This window comes from Chanodichthys erythropterus, chromosome 3, assembly GCF_024489055.1.
Source record: "Chanodichthys erythropterus isolate Z2021 chromosome 3, ASM2448905v1, whole genome shotgun sequence".
In the NCBI taxonomy this organism is placed as follows: Eukaryota; Metazoa; Chordata; class Actinopteri; order Cypriniformes; family Xenocyprididae; genus Chanodichthys; species Chanodichthys erythropterus.
This window is the reverse complement of record NC_090223.1, coordinates 31,458,605-31,467,462: the sequence shown is the minus strand read 5'-3', so window position 1 is coordinate 31,467,462 and position 8,858 is coordinate 31,458,605.

Sequence of the window (8,858 nt, the reverse complement as noted above, 5' to 3'; positions counted from 1 at the left end):
CACACACACACACACTTTTGGTATCTGCCAAAACCAATTACCTAATGAGTGTCAGGATTCCTGTCATACCAGCTAGCTTGACAACACCCTCTCTCACTCCCTGCTGCCACTAATCTCTGTGTTTTTGGTTTCATACTTTCTCCCCCTCTGATTCTAGGTGACTTGCTTGATACTTGGTAGTCTAACACCCAATTCAGTCAATTAAAAAATAGATATAATTGATGTTGCCCCATTCAACCTTGATATTGCTTCATATCAAGGTTGTTCACTGGGTGTGTGTGTAGTAAATAACTTTCATAAACAGTTTTGGTAATCAGGTGGTACAGAGCAGACTAGTGATCAAATATTTTTACAGACAGACTGACTGACAGGTAGATAGATAGATAGATAGATAGATAGATAGATAGATAGATAGATAGATAGATAGATAGATAGATAGATAGATAGATAGATAGATAGATAGATAGATAGATAGATAGATAGATAGATAGATAGATAGATAGATAGATAGATAGATAGATAGATAGATAGATAGATTTCTGTGTCAGTGTGTTTATGTGCTGCAGTCCAGATTGTGTTTCCTCAAACCAGAAATGTGTGATGATCAGATTAAAACCAAAGAGTCAAGTGTCCGTGTGACAGGATAAATAGAAGTGGGAGAGCAAGAGAGAAGGGGATGGAATGGGAAGAAGATTGAGTTTAATGAGAAAAGGGCATTCCTGCATTTGTTTGTCTGCCTCAGTAGCTTATGTAAGGCTGTTTTGCTTGACCTAAAGTTGTTCCTTCAAGTTTCAGTTCAAGTCTTTTCTTTGTTTAAAATGTGTAAACATCCTTAAAACAAGATAAACCTACTTGAGAATTAAAATTGTGTAAGATAATAAGGTCAGTTTTCAGGGGAAATTGAATTAAACTTATGTTTCTTGCCCAATTCAGAAATTGTTTGGCTGTAGAAGTAAAGACGCGGGTCCTGTTCCAGCAGAGCACAGACCTCTGACTGATCTGCTGGTACAGTACATCTGACTGCTTAAATAGTTATATACTCCGGGAAATGCCTGATGGAATCTCAGCTGCTTTGTTTTGCTCCACATGCAGGACCAATGTACCTTGACTGAGCACTCACTGCATGTCTTTCTCTTTCTCTCCACTGGCTGCTTTGGCAAAACAGGGAGCTTCCAGCTGCGTTTTTGGCCTTGCTATCTATTCATGTGTGTGTGCACATTAGTTAGAAAGGTCACAAGGGGACACAAAATTGTGACGTCGGAGCTGAGCAAACACCTTTTGTCATGCATGTGTGTATCTGTTTGTGGGGATACCAGACTGTGTGTTGCTATATGACGTGGAGGTCTGACTTAGTGGTGCATTGAAGAAGCTGGGCACTAGACATTAGCAACAGGCCTATCGTTTTTCAATTAATCCATTGGCTGGAACACATGAAGACAAAGGAACAGGAAACAAAAGAAATCAGAACGAGAGAGAGAACTGAGGTTTAATCAGCATTGCTCAGTCATAAGATTAAGCATGTGAGAAAACATGCAAGATTCCTGGGGAGAAAATCATTTTGATTTAATCATTTTGTTGGTCATGTCCTCATCTTGTGCTTCAATAGAAGCAAGAACACCTGACCTTGTGTACAAAGAGTTCTCATGATCTATGCCACAAATTTACTTATGAATTAACTTATTTGATTCATCTTAAATATTACAAAGAATCTTAAATATTAACATCAATATTAATATAAATATTATTAAAACTACCATTAAATATAATGTTAACATTGATGTTAAAGGTACACTATGTAATGGTTTTTGTTCGAAAAAAAAAAAAAAAAATGAAATAATGAGTCAATTCATCATCAATTCCAAAACGTGTCTTCGTGATTCACTATGATTACAACTGTTTATATTTTAGACCTTGTTTTCTGTCACTCGCCTGTACGGAGCCCCTAAAGGGACATGGTGAAGGAAAAATACGATGTGAAAGAAAAAATATTTGTCAATGCTTTTGCGTTCCCTCGCCAAGAAACTTTGCGTACGCTTTCAAAGAGCTCAAAAGTTTTTGTGAGCGAACCCAAAGTTTCTTGGAGGAACACAAAACATTTGCGAGAAAACGCAAAAGCATTGACTTATTTTTATTTCCTTCACCATGTCCATTTAGGGGCTACATACGTGTATATCTCATCATATCCATAAATAGAGAAAAGTTGCTCCAGCTACTTTGACGCATGTGTGGTTTGTGCGTGGCATAGTTGTCACAAGTGAGAAAGGTTGACATGGAAGTTGAAATCTCGAATCTCCAGGGAATCACTTATTTAAAAAAACAAACACTTTGTGACAGATGAATTTGTATTCATCAATATCTAGTGATGGGCGATTTCAAAACACGAAGCTTCGAAGCTTTACGAACCTTTTGTTTCAAATCAGTGGTTCGGACCACGTATTAAACTGCCAAAGTCACGTGAACTATTGAAGTTTCAAAACACTTACGACGTAACGAAGCCTCGTTTACTGAAATCACGTGACTTTGGCGCTCTGAACCACTGATTCGAAACAGATTCGTTAAGCTTCGAAGCTTCAAGAAACAGTGTTTTGAAATCGCCCATCACTAGATATTGTTGAATAAAGTCGTTATTTAGTTTTTTTGGCAAAAAAAAAGTATTCTTGTCGCTTCGTAACATTAAGGTTGAACCACTGTAGTCACATGAACTGTTTTTAATACATAGCTTTCTGGGCATTGAAAGTGTTAATTATCTTGCTGTCAATAGAGGCCTCACTGAACCATCGGATTTTATCAAAAATATCTTAATTTGTGTTCAGAAGATGAATGAAGGTCTTACAGGTGTGGAACGACATGAGGGTGAGTAATTAATGACAGAATTTAAATTTTTGGGTCAACTAACCCTTTTAAATTATCAATGACATTTTATATAATAATAATATGTATTTATTTACATTTTCAAACTTAAAAAGGTTTGTTTTCAGGTTTAAATTAAATTGTGAATCAAATGATTGATTCTCAAACATTTGGACCTTGGTGTGTGTGTATAATATAAAGGAAACTTCAGGTCATAGGTGCACATACAGAAGCAATTTACACTCTATCGTTCATATACACATTGCGGTGCCAATCAGAATTTGGTGAATTCCATTTTCCATAGTGAGGATTTTTTGTTTATTATTTCAATTTCTACAGCTACACCTACCTACTTCTGCAGTGTCTCTGCAGTAAAAGTGGTAACCACAAAAGCCTACTGTTTAAAGCCAACCTACACCCCCCTTATGCACACAAGCTTTCACTGGAACTGTCTCACAAGGTTGACACTAAACCTTTTGCTTTAGTTATTAAATGAATGTGCAAACACAACATCAATGCCAGTTGTTAAAATGCAATGCTGCCATTATAAGTAGTTCTCTGAACAGAAACGTCCATATATTCCGATCTTGATGAAAGGCCAAATGTGTTTTTATTTGACATTGCAATTTTGCCTGCTCTATATATGGGACTTAAAATCTCATACTGCACATGTAAGCAACATTTATGTTTTAATATGAAACAACTCATGACAAATCATGGGATTTTTTTTTTTTTATCATGGAATTATAAGACAAATTACATCATAGCTCAGAATTATAAAATCCTAGTTATCTCTCATAATGATAAGAGTTAGTGACAACAGAGCACTCAACTTCCTGTTTCATATAGGTTCATCTGAGAGCAGTCAGCTCACCGCTGTGTGGGAGGAAACATAAAAAAAATACAGAGAAGTTGAACGCAAGAGATTGTGTAAAGAAAAAAGATGAAACAGTTACAGGTAGCAGCATGAGACAGATTTGTCCACATCCTGCTGTTGCGTGCAACGTTTACCAAAATGAGCACATGCACATGCATGCTTATATGCAGCTAAGATGGAACTATATTTATGCAAAACACAGAAGGTAAATGTCACACTAGTTCAAACAAAAAGCTCTTGTGTGTTTGTTGTTGCACAGTCACTAGTATTGTATTGGTTGCCAAGAATGTAATTAGAACAGATACACAAGATTCATACAATAGAAGAGGAACAGTGTTTTGAAACACACGTGTACATTCTTTAAAAAAGATTCCAGTGTATGTCATTCAGCATCAGTTCTTCCATATAAAGACAAAATATGTAGTATTATAATGACGACTGTAATCATGTTTTGTAACGCTTTACATAGCGTTAAAGCCCATTTACACCTAGGAAACAAAACATAAAAAGCTATTTGTGCCTTTATTTCTCACAATTGTGACTTTATGTCTTAAAACTGTATGTGTCATAATTGAATTTTAAAATTATATTTATATTGTATTGTAAAATATTATGTCGCATTCATTTTTCATAATTATCTTTTACCTTTATTTACTATGGTGGATAGTGGTGACTGAGTGGTTGCAGTGTTTTCAGATTTCACCTGGTTCAAGCTCAGCCCACTTTGTTTAACCAGCAACAGTTTCTGTATACACTATACCATTCAAAAGTTTGGGGTCAGTAAGATTAATGACGCATTAAGGACTTTTAATAAATAAATGCTGAACTTTCTATTCATCAAGGAATACTGAAAAAAGTTTCCACAAAAATATAAAGCAGCACAACATAATATTAATAATGAAAAATGTTTCTTGAGCAGCAAAACATCATGTTAGAATGATTTCTGAAGGATCATGTGACACTGGAGTAACCGGAGTAATGCAAGGCTGCATTTCTTAGAAAATGCAAATGTTTCTATTGGTGAGCATAAGATAATTCTTTCAAAAGTGTTAGAGATTCTTACCAACTTCAAACCTTTGAACTGCAGCTTTTTTTGCACTGATTTAGCTAAAAACAGTCGTTCCCATAATATTTAAAGTGACGTTAGACTTTTAAAGCTCAGGCAAAAAAGAATTAAAAGGGCTCGATTTCTGGGGTTAAAGAGGCTGCCAGTGAACTCCACATTTTCCGGACAGGGTTTTGTGGTTTGGACACAGCAGTACTTCCAACGTTTGGTGTTTAGATTTCTGAATTATTTAAGCTGTAAAAAATGTGATTAAGTGCTGAACTGTAAAAGAATTGAGGCATGGGTACATATGGAAAGTCTGAAAAACTACTGTTCGCACGACAAATTGAAATGCAGTCACTGGCATTCAACAAGTTTCTCGGAATGACTTGATCTGATAAAGAAGCTTTATTTAGCTGAATAACTTTCTCGTTCAGTACCCACACACACACAATAGCAAAATCCTTAAAAATCTCTCTGGACTGGATCTGTATCCCACCTCACACAGAAGTATTTGTATTTGAGTGTGTGTAAGTGTGTGTGTGCTGTGTGCATAACACAACTCCCCAAACAGCGGACGGATTTCCGCATCTCTGTCAGGAATTTCCTAGATTTCCTGTGCAGACTCTGACAGGGAGTTAAACAGTGCTCCCATGCTCTGCGCCTGCTCCTAAGGGTCTCGTCTGAAATCGAGAGAGGGAAAACCTTCAAGTATAATGTTCCTTCAGATTAAAACCTCATTTGTAAAGGCATCCATCCAGACAGCAGGGTTCAAAGGTAACGGCTCCACATAAACTGGTCCACACATGAAAAAAATCATCAGGGATTTCCCCAATGAGAAATACACTTCAAGAATATAACAGTTGTCTGCGTTTAAATAGAGTCGTAAAACACTCTAAATGTGATTTGAGCGTGTGTTTTCGCCTCAGAGACATCTGGGCTTTTTGGTAGCTTTTTAAAGACTAATAATATCTTTTTATTTCTCTCCATCACTCCCACAGTTTTCATGCTCACAAACACACAATCAAATTATAAAAGAGACTCTAGAGCCGTGATTCACAACTGGTTTTACTTTACAAATTTTACATTGTGATGAACAAATCAAGTGATGAACCAACACAGTAGAAAATTACTTCTACTTATCACAAAAAAAAAGCAAATATTGGCCTGGTTTCACTGACAGGGCTCAGATTAAGCCAGGATTAGGCCTTAGTTCAATTTAGGCTTTTATAAACATGCCTTAGAAAAAAATCATCTTGAGACAAAATATTTTAAGCCAGTGCAAGTTGCTTTTAGTTAAAATAGCTCAAACATTCGTTTCAGACTGGGACTTAAGCCTTCTCTGTGAAACAGGGGGATCATGTCCTTAAAATTAAACACTGAAATGTATTCATTTATTTATACATAAGCCAAAGTGTGCTAAATTATTTATTTAAGCTTATAAACATATCTTCTTCAAAACAAAGATAAGAGAGGCCATAGGCCTTAAGTGTGTCTCAAACTTTGCATGTTTCTCGCTAATGCATATTATTGTCTTTTTGTCTCAATGATATTTTTTAATGCTGATGTTAGTGATGTGTGTGCTTCATTGACCTATAATGACATCACGATTTCCAGTCATTCACGCTGATATGCTCACACAGTGGCTGCAGCATTTTTTGTTGGGTGTGTGGAAAAAACCAAGATATGAATTTAGCTGTCAACCACACAAACGATTCATTCATATTGGCTTTTTTTCTCTGAATGACTAAGAGAGAGAGAGAGAGAGAGAGATGTTGGCTGTTGCCTCAGAGAGTTGGCAGATAAAATAAAGTCGTCAGATGTGACATTTTGCAAATCAGCATCCTGAGATGGGAAGAGATATGTAGCGTCATGCATTTAGCCAGAAAAGTTTGTAAAGTAGGGCAACCCACATGGAAAGAACCTATATGTGGATATATGCGCATAAATGAAACCTATATGCAGTGTATATGCACATATATGCTGCATATATGCACATATATGATAATATATATGCTGCATATATGCCCTATATATACTGCATATATGCGTATATATGCCACATATAGGCAAAATTGAGGTGCATATGTGCATATACAGGAAATATAGGTCTCCTGTATTGCTTCTTCATATCCACAATTCCACATATCTATATAGCTAATGGCAGGATCTGGTCATTTTGTAGCTCATATCTCATTTTTGACTGTCATACATGATGCCTAGCTCATATTTTCTATTATCAAGGCAAAAACTAAGAATTAATGAAAAAAAAATGATGCAAGAACTTATGTATGTGCGAACACGTGAAATTGGTATCACATGTAATTGGCATGTTATGGAATTTAAAAAAATTGGTTCTTCAGCGGTTCTTTGGGGTGGTTAAGGTGCTATATAGCACCACTACCTTATAAACCCACATGGAAAAAACCTATATAAACATATATGTTTCAATATAGGTTTTGATATAGGTTTTGCATATATGTGACATATATAAAATTGGCCGTTTTCCTATATTATAGGTACATATATATATATAAAACTGCCAATTTTATATATGTCACATATATGCAAAACCTATATCAAAACTTATATTGAAACATATATGTTTATATAGGTTTTTTCCATGTGGGAACCCAATGCACTGGGTTAATATAAAGGGATACTGATTTTTCACAGATGTACAATAACAGTCTTTCTCATATGCTATGCCTAAATAGTCAGAACATCTATCCTGACAGATGTCACTCTGCATGGCTGGGTGATTTGCATGACAGGAAAACCACACGACAAGAAATGTCTCACGGCATGATAGAGACACTGTGAAGAGACATGCATTTGTCTGGGGTCCTCAGAGGACACAACTGGCAAACTATGTCACAATCACAACTCACTTTCACAAATATTTTAACACTTTATAGCTGGGAAGATCACAGTACACTTTAATTGGGCACTTAGTAGTGTTTTACTTTGAAAAAATATTAACTGCAACTGAAAAAAATGTTTCATACAACCAACTACTTTAATGTTTTATTCAATTTTTACTTGTTTAATTTTTGTTAATTTCATGTAATTCAGGCCTGGTTTCACATACAGAACTTAGATTAAGCCTTAGTTCAATTAGGACATTTAAAGGGTTAGTTCACCCAAAAATAAAAATTCTGTCATTAATTATTCACCCTCATGTCGTTCCACACCCGTAAGACCTTCAGTCATCTTCAGAACATGAATTAAGATATTTTTGATAAAATCCGATGGCTCAGTGAGGCCTGCATCGCCAGCAATAACACTCCAGAATGTCCAGAAAAGCTACTAAAAACAGTTCATGTGACTGCAGTTGTTCAACCTTAATGTTATGAAGCGACAAGAATACTTTTTGTGCACCAAAAATAACAAAATAACAACTTTATTCAACAATATCTAGTGATGGTAATTTCAAAACACTGATTCATGAAGCTCCGAAGCTTTATGAATCTTTTGTTTCGAATCAGTGGTTCAGAGTGCCAAAGTCACGTGAACCATTGAAATTTCGAAACGTTTCAAAACACTTATGGCATAACAAAGCCTCGTTTACTTAAATCATGTGATTTTGGCACTCTGAACCACTGATTCGAAACAAAAGATTCGTAAAGCTTCGAAGCTTCATGAATCAGTGTTTTGAAATTACCATCACTAGATATTGTTGAATAAAGTCGTTATTTTGTTTTTTTGGTGCACAAAAAGTATTCTCGTCGCTTCATAACATTAAGGTTGAACCACTGAATGTATGGAATGTTTCAAATATGTTTTTAGTAGCTTTTCTGGACATTGAAAAAGGGAGTGTTATTGCTGGCGATGCAGGCCTCACTGAGCCATCGGATTTTATCAAAAATATCTTAATTTGTGTTCTGAAGATGAAAGAAGGTCTTATGGGTGTGGAACGACATGAGGGTGAGTAATTAATGACAGAAATTTCATTTTTGGGTGAACTAACCCTTTAAGCTTTTGTAAATGTGCCTTAGAAAAAAACTTTCTCGTGTGCATTTTGAAAAAAAACAATGGCACTGACATATTTTAAGATATCTCATTGTGAGCTATACAGTTAAGATA